This window comes from Castor canadensis, chromosome 18 (genome assembly GCF_047511655.1).
Source record: "Castor canadensis chromosome 18, mCasCan1.hap1v2, whole genome shotgun sequence".
Lineage (NCBI taxonomy): Eukaryota > Metazoa > Chordata > Mammalia > Rodentia > Castoridae > Castor > Castor canadensis.
In genome coordinates, this window is record NC_133403.1 from 5,942,088 (window position 1) to 5,965,006 (window position 22,919).

General features: G+C 42.0%; 1 long non-coding RNA gene across 1 annotated transcript; it reads left to right on the forward strand.

The window, feature by feature from the left end:
• The first annotated feature begins 18,306 nt into the window (after nucleotides 1–18,306).
• On the forward strand, nucleotides 18,307–19,113 carry LOC141418806 (uncharacterized). The gene is made up of 2 exons (XR_012443452.1): nucleotides 18,307–18,654; nucleotides 19,036–19,113. It is a non-coding gene; the product is annotated as an uncharacterized lncRNA (long non-coding RNA).
• Nucleotides 19,114–22,919: the final 3,806 nt, after the last annotated feature.

The window sequence follows — 22,919 nt, forward strand, 5'->3', positions numbered from 1 at the left end:
GTAATAAAAAATTGCTATTTTAAGCTACTAAACTGTGATTTTTTTTCACAATGGAAAACTACTATGATGGGTATTATTGAGCTGTACTCAAAAACTGCTAAAGCACAGAATTTACCCATGATCTCAGCTACTGGCATAGAATGAATTCAGATTATGTCCCCTGTCCATTAAATACAATTACCCTGTGAAATAGTCTTTAGAAAAAGGGTACAGACCTGACAAAATGTAAGTCAGCACACAATGGAGATACTTGGGCATCCATTTTTATTGATCACTGTACACAACAGTCAAGTTATGGAATCAGCATGGGAGCCCATCAACAGATGAATAAAGAAAATGTGGTATGCATACACTATGGAGTATTATTTCACCTAAAGGTGAATGAGATTATGTCACTTGAAGGAAAATGGAAGGAACTAGAGACAATCATGTTAAGCAAAATAAGTCAAACTGAGAAAGACAAATGTGCCAAGTTCTCTCTCATATGCAAAATCTAGATCTAACAACAAAAAAAGAAAGGGACATGAACACAAAAAGGGAACTGTGAGCTCAGCACTGGTGGCTCATGTAATCCTAGCTACTCAGGAGGCAGAGATCAGGAGGATCGCAGATCCACGGTTGCATGGACAAATAATTCACCAAGCCCTATCCTGCAAAAACCCTTCACAGAACAGGGCAGGCGGAGTGGCTCAGGATTTAGGCCCAGAGCTCAAGCCCCAGTACTGAAAAAAAAAAAAAAGAAAAAGAGAACTATTGAGGAGGGGAGAGCTAGTGGAAGAGAAAAATAAGGGTGAGGGGAGATAAGATTGAAGTACATTGTCTGCATGTATGACAAGGTCATGATGAAACTATTGTAAAAAATTTGTAAGAAAAAAGAGTGCTGGAGAAAGTGGGATAAGAAAGAGTAAAAGAAGAGGTGAATATGACCAAAGTACGCTATATCACACACAGAAATATAATAATGAAACCCTTCAGTTTTAATTTAAATAAATGCCTAACTCTTGTTGGGAAACTTATTTTTCTTGTATGTAATGCTATACTTTTACCTTTAATTACCAAATTAACTGTGTCCCACAACTTTTTCTTGGTAATATGTTCATTTTCTTTCAAATAGAAAAAAAAATGCTGTTTTTGAAAATCAACAAGAGTTTTAAAATCTATTTCTTTTTTTAATTTCTAATTTGATTGCATTATAGTTAGATTACACAGTCTAATCATTATTGGGTCCTTGCATTTGAAAGCTACAGTTCAATAAAGTATGTGATGATCAAAATAAAGAGATCATATATATTTTGTATCCATTTATGAAAACAGAATGAACCCTGTTGAATGAATCGTTCTAAGAAGGGGGAAGGATATGAGGGATGATGATAGTGGGGGTAAATCTAACTAAGATATATTGTAAGCACATATATAAATATCACAATGTATCCCTCTGCACAACTATTATATGCTAATTTTTTTTAAATAAGGAAATCATAGATATAGAAGAGATATTTACAATGTCTAGGACGTATGTTATGAAATCATCTCCTCTTGACTGGATAATAATTCAAATAAGTTCTACTAAGCTCTGAGCTTTATTCAGATTTTACTAGTTTTCCAATAATTTATTTTTTCTATTTCAGATTCTCATTCAGAATCCTAATTCTCATCATGTCTCTTTGCCCACTCAGGTCTGTAAGAGTTTCTTAAACTTTCCTTCTTTGCATGACTTTGACAGTTTTAAAGTAAAGGTCAGGTATCTTGCAGAGTGTCTCTCAATTTGGGTTTAATGTTAAACTGGGGTTTTAAAAGCATATCACACACATGTGTCCTTCTCATCATGGGTCAGCAGATTACATGCTACCACAGTGACTTATTACTGATATCTCCACAATGAAGTTATGTTTCTCCCCCCTTTTATATTCAATTCACTGGAAGAAACTCACTAAATCCTGCAGGTCTCATTTAGGGAGAGTACAAAAATAATTTGGAATTCTTTTGTAAAGTTTGTTTTCTTCCCATTTTAATCAAAACTAAATAAAGTTTAAGGGCTGGCAATATGGCTCAAGTGGTAAAGCACCTGCCTAGAAGTGCATGGTCCTGAGTTCAAACCCGTTACCCACAAGAAAATTTATGAATAAAATTTAAAGTTCCTCAGTCACAGTAGCCACATTTCAATGGCTGAGTAGTCATATACAGCATTTTTAACTGGAGAACATTCCCATCTTTGCAGAAAGTCCTATAAACAGCACTGTTGTAGAACATTAATTTTCCACCCTTTATTGTTTCTTTGACTGGTATTTTGAGACAGAGTCTCGTTATGTATCCCAGGTTGGCCTCGTGTTCATGGTTCCCCTGCCTTATCCTCCCATTCACTGGGGGATTGCAGGTGTGATCACCATGTCAATATTTACTCTTTTTCAATGCAGTCACCAACCTTCAGCATCCATGATGGCTTGCTTCTGGAACCCCATACGATGCCAAAATCTGTGGACCCTCAAAGTTCCTTATGTAACAGTAAAATGACTCTGAAATTGTCATACTTATTCTGTGGAATTCTACCCAGCAATGAAAAAACAATGTGATACTGCTATATACAACAAGAATGCATCTGATTTATTTAAAAGAAGTCAAAGACAAGAATCTACTGTGTGACTCCATTTATTTAAAATTCAAAAATGTTTCTTATCATGTGCAGAGCCCAGGATTCTATCCCCAGCACCAAATAAAAGTTCAAACACAAAGAAAGGTAATCTCTGATGATCGAAGTGATAATAGTAGTTTCTTTTGTGAAAGGCTTTGAGTGGGAAAGGGCATGAAGATTTCTGAGCTACTTCTTTACAGTAGGGAGCTAGAAGTTACACTCTACGACCTGACAGTTGCTAACATTGCTTGTGAGTATTAGCCATGACAAACAGCTGGCCTAACTTCACTTCTGCCTTTCAGAGTTCCTGGAGGTGAGTAGAACACGTTTTTAGTCAGACCTTAGCTGCATAGGAGTCCAGAATATCTAGTTTTAATACTCTTCTTATTTTTAGTTTCACAGGTGACAGGCAAGGGTCAGTGTTGCTCACAACCATGGATGCTGTGCCTCTTGTTGAATGAACTGAGGTTTGATCAAAAACCTTTGCTTCAGAGTCATCAGCTCTGGCTTTTTAAATGTCTGATAATTCTTAATTTTGTACTCTATTTCCTCCTCCTAACTCAAAAATTGTAGCCAACACTTGGAATATGGCAAAACTCTCTTCTTCCTCCAGTGCTTCCAACAGTGATTCAAATATGAATTTGCAGTTTTGAAAATTTTGAGACAAAACAGACAAAGCAAATTGTTAGTGTTTTCATGGCACTAACATGAACTAACATGGTTGCCACCATGCCCAAAGGAATTGTAATTTCTAACATTTTACTAAATTAAATATAATAAATCATATACTAAATAATTACAAATCAGTGCAAATACTTACAAATATATAACAATGTTATTTGTGACAATAACATCATGTAAAAGGCTGGAGGTGTGGCTCCAGTGGCAGAGAGCTTGCTTAGCAAGCACAGGCTCTGTATTCAAACCCCAGTACCACCTCCCCGGGGCCAAAACAAAATCATAAACTGGGAGACAGAATAGAGGCGGAAAGGAGTAGAGGTAAGATATATGATAGAAGCTAAGTTGGTATCCACTCAAGCTATGTTAATATGTGTTATTAACTGAAACAAACATGGTGATCACCATAAAAAGGATTTGAAAATATACCACAATACTGTAAAGAGTTATGCAAAGGATATGCTCAGAAAACATCAACACAACACAAAGGAAGCCTGAATCAGAGAGCAGTGAGGAACAAGAAATCTGTAAAAGACAGGTAAAAACCAAAGAGCATAATCACAGAAGTCCTTTACTAGTAGTAATTACTTTAAACAGAAAAAAATATTGGTGCTGAGGCAAACAGGAAGCCTCGATCCTCATAGGCTCTCAGGCAGGTTTCTCAGGACTATTGCATCTTTGAAGAAAGGCTGTAGGTGGACACTGCTGTGACAAAAACAAAGCACACGGTTACAGGATTTATACCTTCTTTGCCTCTTCACACCACAAATGCTGTGTTTCTGTGCTGGGCTGGGCAGGCCAAGTTGGGCACATCTGGTGCAACGCAGGCTAGGTTCACTGTCAACCCCGTCTGGCTACCTGGAGAGTTATTTCTCTTAATCTTCTCCAACAAGACCAGCTGACCTGAAGCTGGAGCAGCCACTAGAGAGGCTGAGGGTGAGCAGGAGAGGCATAAAAATGAGGCTAGCACTAAGGCTCATCAGGTCCAAGGGTCAGTCCTTGCACTGGAAGAAACCATAGTCCATGATGCCCTGGGCTACAGTAACTACTTTCTAAAACATACTCAAATTGTGTTTCTTCAGGACACTGAGGTTTGGGCCTACCTGAAAAATGCATTGGGGATCTTGGTTCCAGGTGTCAACCTGGGTAGCTCCTATAGGTTTTTGATTCTCTGGGGACACACTCTAAGGTACAAGTGCTCAGTGTGACAGAACAGGACACCCAGGGCCATGTCCTTCTTCAGGCAGCTTCACCATCCTGTGGCCTCTCACTGAGCCTTCAAAGCTGGGACACTGGCCTTTCCTCAAGGCTCCAGAAAGTTTTACTCTTTTTATAAAAGAAAGTGACTTTGATTTTGAAACTGTAATGCTCCTTCACATCTCAATTTCTATTTGCAATAGAAATGCACTTCAAACCACATATGTCACTTCAAATTGTCATTTAACCAAGTTTAAGTGAAAGTAGCAGAATTATATTTCATGCTAAGATTTATTTTATTCAATGTTCTATAACTATCAATTCAATGATATAATCCATACTTTAAAATGGAACTATTTTGTATTAATATTATGCTAAGTCTTTGTCGTCTAGTGTGTATCTCACACCACTAGCATTTCTCTATCTGTACCACACAAACCAAGGGCTCAGCAGTGAGAGTTGTGACTCTTAGTAACTATTTAGGACAGAGCAGGTCAAGAGGGAAGATGTTCCACTTGGGCTATTGCCCCTGCAGCATATGTTTTTACCCATGTGGGGCTGTACAATTATTCCTGGTAAAATCTGTAAAGAAACTAGGAAAAGACAGATCATACCTCATCAGAATAAAGACAATGTATGACAAAGCTATAGCCAACATAGTAAAGAATTGGGAAAAAATTGAAATACTTCCTGTAAGATCAGGAATGAGACAAATGTGTCTACTCTGTCCATTCTAATTTTATATACTATTTTAATTCTTAGGAAAAGCAATATGGAAGAGAAAGATATTAAAGGAATATGAATATAAAAGGAAAAAGTAAAATTATTCCTATTGACAGATAATATGATCCTATACTTAAGAGACCCTAAGTACTGCACCAGAAAACTGAGCTGAGAAGCACTTTCATCAAAGTAGCAAGTTGTAAAACTCACATAAAAGGTTAGTATCTTTTGGATATGCCAATAATGAACATACAGAGAAAAAAACTCAGGAAAAATTTCTAAAGCACATAAGGATAAGCCTAAACAAGAAAGAGAAAGGCCTTTACAATGAAAATGATTACAAGGTGAAGAAGGAAATTGAAGTAAATCCTTTGAGATTCAAAGATTGGCAGAACAGGTTGGAAGAATTAATATTGTGAAAATGACCATATTCTGAAAAGTTAGCTACACATTCAATAAAATGCCTATCAAAATTCCAATGACAGCCTTCAAAGAAATTGAAATAACAATTCTAAAATCAATAAAGAATAACAAAAACACTGAGTAGCCAAATATGTTTTGCTTCAAGGACATTTTAACAAATTTGTGGAATGCAAAGTACAGGTGACTCATGTTTATTAGGATTTGACTGCTTGTACAATTTGAAACCATACCATAGGCCGGTATGTGCCATTTTCCCTGAGAATGTAAAAATCAAATTTAATACTGAGAACCAAGGAACCACCAGTAGGTACTATTCCAGAACTGTTAACCAATGTCTAGAGTGTACCATAATATAATGTGCAAAATACCTGGCATACAATATAATTTTTTAAAATTTTATTTTAATAAGGGTACATCAATAATATGAGGGAGTTTCATTGTTCTAATTCTGTATATTCATACATTGTATTTTGAAGAAGTTCAGCCTCTGCATGAATCACATGACAAAGGGAGAGCACATACGGGAGATATAGGAACAGGTAGAAAACCCAAAATCTGAAAGCATTTGATGTCCCCACTCCAGAGGAACTAATTCAGAGACCTTAAAGCGACAGAGGTATCACAAGAAGGGGAGCAGTAACCAGTGTAAAGATCAGTTAGAGATGAATCAACTTGCGTTGTAACACATTTGTACATGGAAGCAATGCTAGGAATATTTCTGTATAGCTATCCTTAACTCAACTAGCAAAAATGCTTTGTCTTCCTTATTATGCTTGTGTCTTTTCTTCAACAAAATTAGTGATAAAGGCAGAACAGGACCAGCCTGCAACCAAGGTGGGGGAGAGGGGAGGGGAGGGGAGCAAGTAGGAAAAATGACCCAAACAATGTATGCACATGTGAATAAATGAATAACTAAAAAAAAGATGTATTTCAAGAAAGAGGAAAAAGAATGCAGAGACAGAAATTATGCGATAGAATTTTTTGTTACAGAATTCCTTTTGGTAAGCAATTTCAGTCATTTTTTGAAACAAAGGGAAAACGGAAAATCTCTGAAAATAAATAGAGGTAACACAAGGGAATACAATACAAAACTCAGAAATAAACCCACATAGCTACAGTTATATGATTTTTGACAAAGGAACCAAAAACATAGATTGGAGGAGACAGCCTCTTCAACAAATAGCTATGGGAAAACTTCATATCTATATGCTAAATACTGAAACTAGACTCTGTTTCTCACCCTTTATAAATATGAATTTGAAATGGATCAAAGATCTTCATGTAAGACTGAAACCTTTGAAATTGCTTTAGGAAAACACTCGAAGGTATAGGTGGAGGCAATGACTTTATGACTAGGACCTCAGTTGCTCAGGAAATAAGAGCCACAATTGACAAATGAGATTCCATCATATTAAAAAAGCTTTTGGACATCAAAGAAACAATGACCAGAATAAAGAAACACTCCATGTAATAGGAGGAAATGTTTTCAAACTATTTATTGGACAAAGGAATAATATCTGGAATATATAAAGAGCTCAAAAATTAAATGCTGAAAGAATGAATAATGAAATTAGTAGATAGGCAAATGAAGTGACAGATGAAGTACAAATCACTAATAAATATATAAAGAAATGTTCAACACCCTAAATGTAAATCAAAATAATACTGGGACTTCATTCTAACCCCAGTCAAAATGGCTATCATCCAGAAAACATCCAGAAATGATGGCAAGGATGCAGGGAAAAAGGAACCCTTATACTCTCTATTGATGCAAATTTAAATTAATTTAGCCACTAAGGACATCAATATGAAGGTTCCTCAAAAAGCTAAAAACAGAACTTCCATATGATCTTGTTATACCACTTTTCAGAATATATCTGAAGGAATGTGAGTTAATACACCATCAAAATACCTGCACACTCAGTTTTATTGCAGCACTATTCACAATAGCCAAGCAATGGAATCAGTCTAGATGCCCAATAACTGGTGAGTGGATAGAGGAAAAATGATACATATGCACAATTGAGTAGTTTTCCACCATAAAGAAGAATGACATTATGCTATTTGCATTAAAATGGATGGAACTGGAGATCATCATGTTGTGTGAGATAGGTCACGCTCAGAAAAATGGCTCACACTTGTTTTCTGACCAACAAGGGTCCTTTTCAGGAGGGATAGGGCTGATTGAAGAGGCTGGAAATGGGCCTCTTCAGGTACATGCCTGCCAGGCTGAGTCAGGGTCTGGGAGGAAAGGACCCCTTTGGCCTCTGCTCCTTCCTAGCACATCCCCAGGCTCCTCCCTCCCTATTTAGGCCTCTTCTGTCCATCACACTCCCTCCTTATCTCTGTGGTTTCCCTTCCTTTATCTCCTGCCCCAAGGATTCCCCTCTGCACACCCAGAACACATCCCTTGCTCCATGCCAGGCCCTGAAGTGGGCCCAGCTATCGGTCCCCTACTCCTGTACTAATTTATCACTGGCCAAGAAACCCTAATTGTCTTAAAATTAAAAACTTTCAAATGTAAAATTTATTAGAGGTACTTAAACTACTTTTGCTGAAAGGCACTGACTCCTTACTTGGCCCCCAAATTAGCTAAAAACAACAACAACAAAAGCATCGCAGCTCTCCATTTTGTATCTGTCTTTGTTCTGAGTCATTGGAATCAAGAAAGGACAAAAATAATCAGTAATATCTTCATGGCAAGGAACTGAAACTACACCCAACAGTAGACCCTTCTCAGGATGGACTACCCTACATGATAACAGCTCCAAAACCTTTCCCAAAAGAAGAACTAAAATAATGGTCAACCAGTACACACCTGATGATCTGTGACTGGGTCTGTTTAACTAAGCATAACTTTGTCCCTTGCCCTCAGTTATTTTGCCAATTTAATCCTGTAGCCCATGTCTGTACCCCAAGATCCTTTAAGAATATTTTCCATGCTGATAACCATTGGCCAAGGTGTATTTAACTACATGTGTCATTTTATCTCCCAAAGCATACATTCCTTTAAACAGGTTGTCACTCAAAACCATGTTGACCATGTACTCATGCTGCTTTTATGTCAACCAGTCCAGTATCGTTAGTGATGACATTAGAGATTTGAGACCATGCTGCCAATCTCTGATAACAAACAATGGAAAGCTCAAAGCAGTGATCTTCCTGGGCTAATTGGATGGCTTGGTACATTCCTTTACTGGAACCACTCATTTTTTTCCTCATTGTGACCTTTCCTCACTTAAACACTTTTTTGCTTTGTTTCCCAGAGGCTCCAGGCTTTCATCCAGGACACAACTGAAAAACAAATCAACTCAGTCATGTTCCTGCAACAGTCCCCCTAGAGCCATCTAGAGGTAGAAGATCCTGTCATTATCCCCTCCCTTTAAGACATCTCAATGACTCTTCTCAGTAGGAAGTAGCTAGACAAAATTTTATCATCCCTCTTCTAAAAACAAATAGATAAACAAACACATATAAATATTATATTATATATACTTATATATTTCAAAAAGCAGAAATTTTAGGGGTGAAAGTAGAGGCAGCCATGTTAGGACGAGATACTCTACCCTGCACAGGTGGCTTGCTGGAAACTCCCACCTGATCCCAAAGACTGACAAAGGGACAGTTGATACCAGTTATCTCTGGGTGGGTGCCAAGGACAGTTGATCAGACAGTGACCTAACCACAACTTACCTTCCTTGAAGCCCAGAAACAGCATTCCTTAGAGATGCACAAGAACATTTTCCTACCCTCTAATCTTCCTGATCTTTTCCATCAGCCCCTCTTCCCTTATATCTATCCCAAGCCTGTGTGTGGCAGTGGGCTCTAGCTGTCTTGCTGCACACCCCACCACAGGCTCTCTTTTCTGAATAAAGCCTGTGCTGATGTTGAACCTCTCCCTGCCTTTCCTTCCATGTCTCTCTTCAGTCTAACACACTGGGGCACTCAGGTTCCTACTGTCTTCTCTCATCTTCACACATTGAGACTCTTCCCCCTGGGCTCTTCCCATACATGCTGTCACCTGCTTCTCCTTCCTTCTTCATGGCAGATCCAGGGATATTTCTACACATAGGGCCCCAGGCTGGATATGACCTGACCTGTCTCTCACTCTTTTGTCTAATCCTTCTGTTAATTATTAACATAACGTATTTCTCTTCATTATTTTCAATCATGTTATTTTTTTAGTGGATTTATGTGTGTTAATAATTTCCCATGAGATTAGGCAGTTGTTAGTGCAAGAACACATGCTCAATAAGCAGAGACATTAACTAATTCCAGATAATTCTTCCTCCTCCTGATTCAAATCTGAGGTATGATGACTGCAGTTTTCCAATTCTCAGCAACTCCATGTGTGATCCACATGGATACTTTCTCATATCCTTACCACCATGACCTTGTGTTCATTCTGGAGACTTAGGATCTCAGTATTAATGATGGATGTTCCAGTCATCACACAAATATAGAAAAGGGAAAATGATGAAAAAAAACAGGACCTTTGTTTTCTTCACCAGAGTAACATTTCCCGGAGAAGAATTCCAACTGAATGAGTCTTTCTTCTGATGGTCATGTACTGAACTAATTGTTCAATTCTGGTAGCTTGGCAGATGGTGAATTGTCTGGATTTACAAGAAATAGCAAGACCAATGAAGAGGTTCATGCTGGTGGGAGACTTGGTGGAGACTTGAAACTAAGTAAATTTAATTGCGGGTCCATCAAGATGAGTGCCTCTTGACAGCAAGGCCATGTATTGATCTGTGGAATTCCCAGAAGTACATATGGTGAAGACCACATGTAAAATTATTGGATGTTTGTGGTCTGCTGTGACTTTGGTTCTGAGGGTAACAGTGCTCCCCATTGACTCTGAATCTGCAGATGGCACCAGTAAGAGTTAGTTTCTCATCTCTGGTTCCCCAAGTATGAGGACCTGGGGCCATTTCTGTGATCTTTCCCCAAGACAGGGAAAGGCAGGCAAATTCTGCAGGTGAGCACTGAATCCTCCTCCTAAACTAGTCATTCATATTTTCCTGTATTAACTAAGCTGCTCCTAATTGAGGCTCAGAATGGCAAGGGACAGAGAGAAACAGAATATCTTCCCCAGGAAAAAAAGTTCAAGGACAAATGAATCCCAGGCCTAAGCAAGGGTGCTCCTGAGCCTCAGGCAGCCAGTGTGGAGTGGCCACTAGGGTGCAGAAGAGACCACCTGACAAGGCCAGCCAGGCATGGATTTGACAAGGGCAGTAGAGGAATCTATTATAGAGTAGGGTTAGTGTCCAAGTACTGCCATATGAACTTCTCACATTACGCTATAGTGTAGATATTCCAGAGGCACCTGCACATCCATGTTTATTGCGGCACTATTCACAATAGCCAAGTTATGGAAACAGCCAAGATGTCCCACCACTGACGAATGGATTAAGAAAATGTGGTATCTATACACAATGGAATTTTATGCAGCCATGAAGAAGAACGAAATGTTATCATTCGCTGGTAAATGGATGGAATTGGAGAACATCATTCTGAGTGAGGTTAGCCTGGCTCAAAAAACCAAAAATCGTATGTTCTCTCTCATATGTGGACATTAGATCAAGGGCAAACACAACAAGGGGATTGGACTATGAGCACATGATAAAAGCGAGAGCACACAAGGGAGGGATGAGGATAGGTAAGACACCTAAAAAACTAGCTAGCATTTGTTGCCCTTAATGCGGAGAAACTAAAGCAGATACCTTAAAGCAACTGAGGCCAATAGGAAAAGGGGAACAGGTACTAGAGAAAAGGTTAGATCAAAAAGAATTAACCTAGAAGGTAACACCCACGCACAGGAAATCAATGTGAGTCAATGTCCTGTATAGCTATCCTTATCTCAACCAGCAAGGGCCCTTGTTCCTTCCTATTATTTGCTTGTACTCTCTCTACAACAAAATTAGAAATAAGGGCAAAATAGTTTCTGCTGGGTATTGAGGGGGGGGAGAGGGAGGGGGCGGGGTGGGTGGTAAGGGAGGGGGTGGGGGCAGTGGGGAGAAATGAACCAATCCTTGTATGCACATATGAATAATAAAAGAAAAATGAAAAAAAAATAGAGTAGGGTTAGTGTCCAAGTACTGCCATGTGAACTTCTCACATTACGCTATAGTGTAGATATTCTCTCTTAAACTTGCAAACATGCTGGGGAATTATTTCACCATAGGCAAACCACTTATACTGAATCTCATTCAGTGTCACAGGTGTTTGATCAAAGGATGTGAGACCTTCCTTGAGTGAACTGGAAAATGAGGCAGGGCCCTATGGTTACCCTAATAGCTCAGAGAAAGAATAGTTTTATAGCACAATTGTGAATCTTGAAAATTTTTGCTCTCCATGCATTCCACTGTTTGTAAACCAAGGTGGAATTCTCTGACCTTTGCCATGCCTTACCAGCTAGGCAGCTAGGCAACTAGGCCAGGGCAGATTGTGTCTGAGATATTGCCCAAGTTATGGGCCCCACAGGTGACAGAGTTCTTCCTGGTTGAGGGTTTGTCTGTAGGTTCACCCTTTCCTCTCAATGTCTCCTGTTTAAAGCCCTGCCCTGGAAATTACAAAACTCCTGAAGTAGGCTATGAGTTCAGAGAGATTTGCATAAAAACCAGCTTCCTCTTGCAAGGAGATAAGAGAGGCCTGGGAGGAAGCCAGCCAGCTTGAGCCTCAGGGAGCAGCATGAGGACCTCTCCCACTATGGCCTGGACTCCTCTCTTCTTCGGCCTCCTCCTGCACTGTACAGGTCTTTCCCATACCCCACTGAGCCCAAAACCCAGCTCAGAGATGTGGAATTAGCCAGGTCATGACTCTGAGTTTAGCAGGGTCCTTGTTTGAGCCCTATGCTCAGAACCTGCTGAAGGATGGGGGCTATGCTGCTGAAGTCCCCAAATGTTCTCAATGGATTTTGGGAGCCACAGGAGCCACAGCTGCCAATAAGAGAGGAGAGTTCAGTCATGTGTTCAAAGGCTCCATCCTGTAGCCAGACTTATGGGGCACTGGGACTGGGTGTGGTCGATTTGATTGCCCCATGGGCCATGGAGTCTCTGCAGCTCAGACAGGTCAGGTGGGGGAGCGTGACTCATTGGAAAGTTACTTAATATTCAACCCCTCCTTTTCTCGCCTTGCAGACTCTGTAGCCTCTTATGTGCTGACTCAGCCATCCTCAGCGTCAGTGACACTGGGACAGACGGCCAGGATCACCTGTGGAGGAAACGGCATTGGAAACAAATATGTGCACTGGCACCAGCAGAAGGCAGGCCAGGCCCCTGTGCTGGTCATTTATAGTGATAGCAATAGGCCCTCAGGCATCCTGGACAGATTCTCTGGCTCCAACTCTGGAAACACAGCCACCCTGACCATCAGCAGTACCCAGGCTGAGGATGAGGCTGATTATTACTGCCAGGTGTGGGACAGCAGCAGTGATGCTCACTGTGACACAGACACATGAGGAAATGAGACAAAAACTGGACACCAGCCTGGCTCTCACAGTCCCTCCCAAGTATGTTCACACTGACAGTAGCCTGCCTGACACATGGAGTGTAAGTTTCTAGTCTTATACCTTCCCTCATATTCTTGAGGTAGAAGGGATGGTTCTTGGACTTTGGCATGTCCCTGGTAACCTGAGTAGTTGTGTTTATTGACTTGAGCTCTTTTCTCTAGAAACAATAGAATCCCCTGTTATCACACAATTCTTGATTTGAAGTGGGATTATATTGTGACAGCAATTCACTTTTGGTATAGAAGTGGAAGGTAAGTGGATGGGTATAGGGTTGAAGGATGTTCACATGTGGACTTAGGCAGGTCTTTTAGGAAAAACTGACTAGAATTGTGTCACCTTGGTGTCATAATAGTGTAGGAATAGAGGAAACAAAAAGCAAGTATCTCAAAGTGGTTTGGATTAATAATTTTTTTATACTCCTTCAGGTGAGAACTTGGGGCTGTAAAAGTTTACCTGTATAATTGGTTTTCAGGAATATCCATAAGCAAAGAGGTACTTGGTTACTATTCACACCCTCATCTTCTTTGGAAGGAGTGCCCTGGTTCCAACTGTGAAGCTGACACAGGTGGTTTCAGCCTTCAGCACAAACAATGCTCATTGAATGATGAAAGTTGTCCTGGTAGAAGGAAGAGTGTGTGGCATTTCCAGAGGGAAACAGACACATGTTTTACTAGCAGGGCTGAGAGTAGCACTAGCAGTGCTGTTCTACAGCACACATTACCCCTCAGGTAGAAATGACTAACAAGTGTCCTCAATGGAGGTTCAGAGGTTGGGTCCAGATGTTGGAAATGGGCCTGCTTAGGTAAATGCCTGCTGGTCTGGTCAGGGTGCAGCTGGAATGGGATCCAGTCCCTTTTTTCCCAGCTCCTTCCCAGCAGCATCCTCAGTCTCAACTCTCCCTACTCAGGGCCCCTTTTCTCCATCAGCCTCCACCCTCAATTCCATGCTTTCCATGACTTAAACTCTTGACCCAAGGACTTCGCTCTCCACACATAGATTCCTCACTCTGTTCCACAATAGATGCTGCAGAGATGCCAGGCCCAGAGTCACAGGCTTAAACTTTGCTCCACATCTGACATGCAGGGATGCCTTGCGGGCACCATTGCAAACACTCCCAATGGGTTTCAGCTATATCCACAGCCAGGTTTGTGGAAAAAAACTACTTTGAGCTCCCAGTAGACCTTCTCACATACTCTGAAATCATTTCACCTGGACTCTCTAAGAGACCTCATTTTCATCCCAATCTCACATAAAACCTCTAAGGTCATTTTCAATATCTCCATCTAATGACACTTATCTCTCCTTGGCTAAACCCTCTATGTGAATAATCATCCTTTGTAACCCAACTGGTAATGGAAGCTGTGCCTTCATTATTTGTAAGAATGTGGTAATTTATGTATAATTGAAATCTCAGAAATCAATTTGAATATGGAAAATTGAGTAGTATACAATCATATATACATTAACTTCTTCATTGTATGCTTCTAAAAGGGCCTAAATGTCACAAGAAATGATTCATCAATTTGATTTGCAAATAGTATTTAAAGTATTTGTGAAATTTGTTTTGATGTATTCCATATTTCTCATGCAAAACTGGACCCTCCACCTTTGTGCTATGGGCAGAATAAAACTGTGGTTTCTGTATAGTTGGTGAGGCCTGAAAACAGGCCTGGAATGGCTGATCTGGGACCATGGAGAACAGCACAACTTTGGTACAGCTCTGTTAGTCCTGAGTATGGATGTTGTTATTGGAAGACAAAGGAAATGAGACCAGTCTACTTGTGTGCTCAGGGGGTGGAGCTCTAAGGAATGTCCACTGTGGCTAGCATCCCTCTCTTGCTCCCCTCTTCTGCTCCTGCCCTTACACTCTACATAGGTGTCCTGCTCACATCCTGAGAACAGGCTTTATCTTCACTGGACCATATGAATGGTCTGGACCCAGAACTCAGCTTACAGATGCTGTATGGGTCCTAAGAATGAGTCCCATAATTCCTGAACCTGTAGGACCTTACTTGTCCTATGCTTCAACTCTCCTCAGTAGAGATGGCCAGTAAAATCTAAAAAAATTCTGTCACCAACTTACTTGAGACAAAGGAGTAGCAACAGTTCAGAGAGAATCAAAGTTGCTAGCCCAGGTCCTGGAGTCTGCTCTCCTTCTTTCATAGATATCCCAGGAAAGCTGCTCAGTACAGGGTCTGTTTCTGTTTACAGGAAAAGCCTCCCCAGTTCTGAATGAACAGAAAATTCAAGTTCATCAAATTGCCTGCCTAGGATGGTGTAGAACTCTTACAATTGAACCTCGGAGGAGGATGTGATGAAATAAAGATGATGGTAACATAAAAGGTGATGATGACCGAGGTAATCTAAGTACAATTTGAGCTTCAGTGACACAGACTTCAGGCATCACCTGTGACATTACGGCAGCCCTTTCTTGGGGATGGGGAGCATAAGATTTGGGTTCTGTATATATGAGGAGACTGTGACCCAAACCACACCACACACTTTTAGTTTCTTGTAAAAGAGTTGCATTTAATCCAGCAAAGAAATCCATTTCTTTTAAGGCAAATCACAAAGGTCAGAATAGTGTGTTTTAGCCCTCGGACTGTGTTCACACCTGGAACTGTGCTACTTCCCAGCACACCACTCAGGAAACATTTCTGTGCTGTGTGGCAGGGCCATGTAGACACAATATTAGAGTGAGGCTAGCCCCTGTTCACACTATCTCATGTGACTGAAGCTTTGTGTAACTTGGGAGAGCAAAGCTATAGTTGAGTCTTTTCTACCAGCAGGGGGCAGCAGAGCTGCAGTCAGTAGCATCAGAGGATAAGCTGGTCGCTCAGTGGTAGGCTAATAGGGAATTCAGCCCTGAGGTCATGAAGCATCCAGGAAACCCTTAGGTTAGAGCCAAGGACAGGTCAACCTACATCCTGAGAGTTCAGACTCACAGAGTGTCAACCCAAGACAGTGGCAGGAGCCCTACACAGTGAGGGCCAAACTTCAAAATGCTCCTGGTCCCAGGTGTCATCCTGGGCACCTTCCACATTTCTAGGAGGCACTGGAAGATAACTTCATGAGCCTTTGCCCAGGGAGGAAGTTCAGTGTATAAAACTGGTGCTCCAAGCCTGTGTTCTCCACCACTATGTTTGCCTGTGCTTCCTGGTCATCTCAGGGCACCATCTCTAACTGTCCAGCACTGCTCACTGGCTGACCCCTCTGTGCTGGGAACTTTCTGAGATGCATGTGTTCTCTTCTCTCACCTACAGTCAGGTTTTCCCTGGCTTCAGCCTTGGATCCATCACTCACAGCTTCCTTGAGGAGCCTCTGTATACTGACCTAGTCTCACCTGCCTCAGCTCACAGCTCTGGCCATGGGGTTGCCCTTATTTTAGTGACAGGATCCTCCTGGTTACATGGATCCTTAAATGCCCACCTTCCAGTTCTCAATGAAATGAAACTAGAAATTGTGAAGTATCCACAAAGGACGGTTGTGTTTCAGCAAAGAAAATGTGAGAGCTGAAATGATTTTGTAAAGTCCTAAATACACAGGACTGAATCCTTCCAAAATGACCATGGTAGAACAAAATTTCACCTAATGGAACCAGAGAGGAAAAAAGGAGGGAGAGAAGCTGTCTATGGTCCACTGCCTGCGGAGTCTGGGGTCATGAGGGCTCTCTCAGATGGCCCAGTGTTGCCTATGGTCAGGCTCCTGGAAGGTCAGAAGCTAGCTGAGCTGGGCCCAGGGCTCATTATAGCACAAGAGATTTGTGACAGAGGACATGGGATCCATCCTTGGAAGGTGACAGTGTCCAAAGCTGGTTTTCTCCCCAAGGGAGCAACTGAAGGAAGTTGGATTCCACATCTCCTCCTCAGGCTCATGTTCTACCCTTACAGTTGGGAAGAATGTAAACCATTAAGTCTCGAAGTGGAGCCCAAGGGGAAGAGTGACTTTTTATAATCAAGCAGTTACTGCTGCTAGGTACCTGCAAGTGAATAAGAGGGACATGGGGGAACCCAGCTATGCTGTGGAACCCAGCACACAGAATTCTCTGGCATCTCCACCATGGCCTTGACCCCTCCCATCTTCCCCATTTTCTCCATCTCCGCAGGTGACCTTCTGTCTCCCAGTTCATCCACTAGAGGATCCTGATTTAAGCCTGCCACAACCCAGAGCTCCTGGAGGCTACTGAGTGCAGGGCTGTCTCTTCATCATGTGGAATTCCCAGGAGAGCATATGGTGCAGAACACATTGGTTCTGAAAAAATAATGGTTGTGGATGGTCTGTCTGTGACTTTGGTTTTGTGGGTAATGATGCCCCGTATTGTCTCTAAATCTGCACTTGGAACTAGCAAGAGGCAGTTCCTCATCTCTGGTTCCCTAAATATGAGGACCTGGGGCCATTTCCATGATTACTCTCCAAGGCAGGGAAAGTAGGGCAAATGCTGTGAGTGAGCACCGAATCCTCCTCCAAAAGTACTCATTCATATTTTCCTGCATGAATTAAGACACTAGCTTCGAGATGACAATCTCAAGGGACACTGAGAAGCAGAACATCTTCCTTGAGGACATCATGTCAAGGAAAAATGAATCCCAGACTGAGCAGCATGTTCTGAATCTCCACCTGAACCAGGGCGTTCCTGATTCTCCTGCAGCCAGTGTGCAGCACCCACTAGGGGGCGGCAGCGACCACCTGACGAGGCCATGTAGGGATTGACTGGACAAGGGCAGCAGAAGAATCTACTATAGAGTAGGGTTAGTGTCCAATATCTGAGTACCAATAAGAAAACAAGGATTCTCCTACATTATCCTTGACATTAAAATAGAAAATCTCTGAATTTCTCACGTATGCTGCATTTGTAGAATTTCTCTCTCAATCTTGCAAACCTACAGGGTATTCATTTTAACATAGGCCACCATTGATGTTGAACACATATCCGACTATCAGATGGTGTTTGATGATAGGGTGTGAATCCTTCCCCAAGCAAACTAGAAGGATGAAGCAGAGCACGTATGATTTACATAAAAGCTGACAGAAAGGATACAGATTTATAGCACAATTGGGGATCTTGAAAATTTTAGTGGACATTTTATTCCCATCATACATTCCATCATTTGTGATCCAGGGTGGCATTCTATGACCTCTGCATGGCCTCACCAGCAATGCAACTAGACCATGGAAGTTTGTGTTTGACATGTTTCCCAATATCTCAAACTGAGGCCCTGCATGTGACTGAACTCTTCTTGGCTGAGGTGTCTCTGTAGGTTCCTCTTTCCCTCTCTGTGTCTCCTGGCTTGAGTACTGCTCTGGACACTACAGAGCTCCTGCAGTAGGCTATGAGTTCTGAGAGATTTGCATAAAAGGCAGCTCCCTCCTGCAAGGATATAGAGAGTCCTGGGAGGAAGCCAGCCAGCTTGGGCTTCAGCAAGAAGAATGAAGACCTCTGCCACTATGGCCTGGACTCCCCTCCTCTTCAGCCTCCTCCTGCACTGTACAGGTCTTTCCCAAAACCCCACCAAGACAGCAACCCAGCTCAGGAATATGGGATTAGCTAGGCCATGGCTCTGTGCTCCGTAAGGCCCTCATTAGAGCACTATGCTCAGAACCTCCTGAAGAATGGGGGCTGTGCAGCTAAATCCCAAATGTGCTCAATGGGTTTTGTGAGCCTGAAGAGTTACAGCTGCCAATAATGAGAGGAACACTCAAGTGTTCAAAGGCTCCATCTTGAAGCCAGGCTTACTGGGCACTGGGACTGGGTGTGGTGCCTTTGATTGCCCTATGGGCCATGGAATCTCTGCAGTTCATTCAGGGCAGATGGGGGAATGTAACTCATCAGAAAGGGACTTAATATTCAACCCATTCTTTTCTCTCCTTGCAGGCTCTGTAGCCTCTTATGTGCTGACTCAGCCATCCTCAGAGTCAGTGACACTGGGACAGACTGCCAGGATCACCTGTGGAGGAAACAACATTGGAAATAAAAATGTGTACTGGTACCAACAGAAGACAGGACAGGCCCCTGTGCTGGTCATTTATTATAGTAGTAACAGGCCCTCAGGCATCCCGGACAGATTCTCTGGCTCCAACTCAGGGAACACAGCCACACTGACCATCAGCAGTACCCAAGCTGAGGATGAGGCTGATTATTACTGCCAGGTGTGGGACAGCAGTAATACTGCTCACAGTGACACAAACACATGGGGAAGTGAGACAAAAACCTGTCACCAGCCTGGCTCCCTCCCTGCTATGTCCACACTGATAGTAGCCTGCCTGCCACATGGAGTGGGAATTTCTAGTCCTGCACCTCCCCTCCTGTTTTTGAGAGATGGTGAGGGTGGCAGACAGTTTCTGGACTTTTGGAGGCTCAAGTAAGTAATTGCATTGTAATCCAAGTTGTTCTTATTTATTCACTTCAGTTCAATATTCTAGAAACCACAGGTTACCTGTTTATCACACAACACTGGGTATGAATCAGAATTCCATTGTGTCAGAAACTCACTTAAAATACAGAACAGGAATGTAAGTGAATGGGTATATGGTAGGAGGATATACACCTGTGGACTTAGGCAGGACCTTTAGGAAAACACAGCCTGGAAAGGGTCACATTAGTGTCGTACTGGCTTACAAATGAGAGTCACAAAAAGACAAGTGTCTCAAAGTGGTTTGGATTAATAGATTTTGTTTATATCTAGTTCGTTCTCCAGGTGAGAATTGGGGTCTTAAGGTTAATGAACTTTACCTGTATAATTGGTTTTCAGGAACATCCTGAAGCAAAAAGAGACTTAGTTACTATTCACACCCTCATCCTCTTGGGAAGGGGTGCCTGGTTCTAGTAGTGAAGCTCACACATGTGGCCTCAGTCTTAAGCACAAATAGCATTGTAGGATGACAGTGACCATGAGAGAGGGAATTGCATGTGACATTTTCAGAGGGAAACAGACCTGTATGTTTTCCATTGTCATGCCCAGAGGTGCTGTGTCAGATAGCCCAGTTTCAGAATTGGGGTAGAAATGACAAACAAGGTCCTTTATGTTAGGAATGGGGCTGATTGAAGAAGTTGGAAATGGGCCTCTTCAGACACATGCCTGCCAGGCTGAGTCAGTGTCTGAGAGGAAAGGACCCCTTCTGTCTCCGCTCCTTCCTAGCAACATCCCCAGTCTCCTCCCTCCCTCTGTAGGCCCCTATGTCCATCACACTCACTGCCTCCTTCTGTCTTTGTTTTCCCTTCCTTTGTCTCCTGCCCCCAGGATTCCCCTCTGCATACCTGGAACACATCCTCTTCTCCATGCCAGGCCCTGAAGAGGAAGCCAGACCCAGAGTCACAGCATTAGCTTTGCTTCACACCCTCTATGCAGGGAGCCATGACGACACCACAGCATACACTCCAAAAGGACTTTGCCCCATATGCAGCTAGGCTGGTGCAAAGGAACACTGTAAGCCTCAAGTGGATGCTGTCATATGACCTGAATCCAGGTCTGGATTCTGCACAGCCTCAGCCAAAAACCTTGGAGGTCACCTTGAGCATCACCATGTGTCCATACCTGGCTCTATGTGCCCACACCTCCTACATGGATTAGGGTCCTTTGTAACACAGTTGGTAATGGCAGCTGTGTCCTCATTACTCTATGGAATGTGACAATTGAGTATCTCATTGAAATCTCACCAATAAATTTGAACATGGACAATTGAGTATTTTAAATTTATTTATCCATTGAATTCTTCATTGTATGCTTGTAAAACCTATATTTCACAGTATTGATTCATCAGTTTATAACGTAAGCAGAATTTAAAGTGTTAGGGAAATTTGTGCTTGATGTTCCTTATTCTTCCTGCAAAATGTTGATACTCCCATGTATTGTTGTGCTCATAATAACATTGTGCTTTCTGCAGGATTGGTGAGGCCCCAAAACAGGCCTGGGAGAGCTGACCTGACAACATGGACAGCAGCACTACCTCTGTACAGCTCTGTTATTCCAGAGTCTGGATCTTGTGACACTTTGGTAGAGGAAGAGGCTTTGCCCACGCATGTGTTCAGGATGCAGAGCCCTGAGGAATGTCTTCCATGGCCACCACACATCACCTGGTCCTCTTTTGTCCTCCTTTCTTCACTCTCTGCACAGGTGAATTGCTTAGTTCCTGTCCTCAGCTTTGCCTCCACTGAATGGTATGGGTGGCCTTGACCCAGAGCTCATCTCAGCAGGTACTGCTGGAGTGCTAAGATTGAGTCTTACAATCTCCTGACCCTGAAGGAGCTAGCTTCTCCTAAGACTTAGTTTTCCTCAGTAGAGTTAAGAAGACAGATGTGTCATGTACCTGTTTATGAGAAAAAAACCCCAGCAACAGTACAGAGAGAAACAGCCAGAGGCAGGCTGGACCTGCCCACCAAAACCCCTTACCTTTCCCTAGAGATGCTCCAGCTCTAACCTGGGGCTCATGGACACCATTTCCTGCAGGCAAATCTGGGCTCCTGCTAATGACATGACCATAATGGGGGATGGTGAGTGCTATGTAGAACATAAATCTACATCAAAGTTTGGCTGTCACAGTCCCCTCCCCCATCCTTGTCATATTCTGCCCCAACTTGCTCAGGAACTTAGGTCAGCATACCAGGTCTACTTGAGGAGTTGATACAGCTTTTCTCTGTATTCCTGGTAACTGATGGCCTCACATATTTGGTGTGGAATGGAGGGATGTATATTGACCTTATTAAATTAGTTTTGAAAACAGAAATGATGCAAGGAAAATAATGGGTTTAGTGGGTTCTCAGTTGCTGGCCTTTGTCCTGGAGTCTACTCTTCTTTCATAGAAATCAAAGGAAATCTTCTCAGCGCAGTTTCCATTTCTGTTTACAGGAAGATCATCCCCAGGTCTAAGTTTGTGGAATGCTCTGGCTCAGCCTATCAGCTGAGTATGCTGGTGTAAAAATCTTACACTGGAAATTGTGAGGGATCTGTGATGAAATAAAGATAATGGGCTTTTATTCAGCCATAAAGAAGAATGAAATTTTGTCATATACAGGTAAATGGAAAGAACTGGAGAACATCATCTTAAATGAATTTAGTCAGGTTCAGAAAGCGAAAGCTGCATGTCTTCTCTTATACGTGGAGTATAGACATAATACAAATACAAGCAATATTGTGAAAAATAGGTTACACTCGGACAGGCCACACACTAGAGAGGGGTAGGGAAAAAACAGGAAACTAAGAAGGTGAATATGGTCTATGTACTTCCTATACAAGAATGAATATAGAGTTTTAAAACCTGTTGAAATTACCATAAGAAGGGGACTGAGGTAGAAATGAGAAAAATAGAGATAAAACAATTCTGGTTAATACATATAGTTAGAAATGTCAAAAGGAAACTCCCTGTGTAGCTATCTTCAACAAACAAAAATGTCATTTTTAAAAATAAAATCATAGAAAAGGAGGGCAGAACAGGTCCAGTCTGGGGGGTTGGTACTAGTGGGGAAAGGGTCTTGGAGGGTGAATATGGTGCAAACATTGTGTACACATGCATGTACATGGAAAAATGGTACCATTAAAAGTATTCCAAAAATGGGGGTAAGGGGAGATAAAGGAGAATGATGGGGGGTAAATTCAACTATGATGTATTCGATGTATTGTAATAGCTATTGCAAATGCCACAATGTACCACCAGCACAATAATAACAAAAATTAAATAAATAAATGAACAAAGGTAATGTTAACATAAAGGGTGATGACTGAAGTGATTTAAATGCCATCTGAGCTTCAGTGACACAAACAT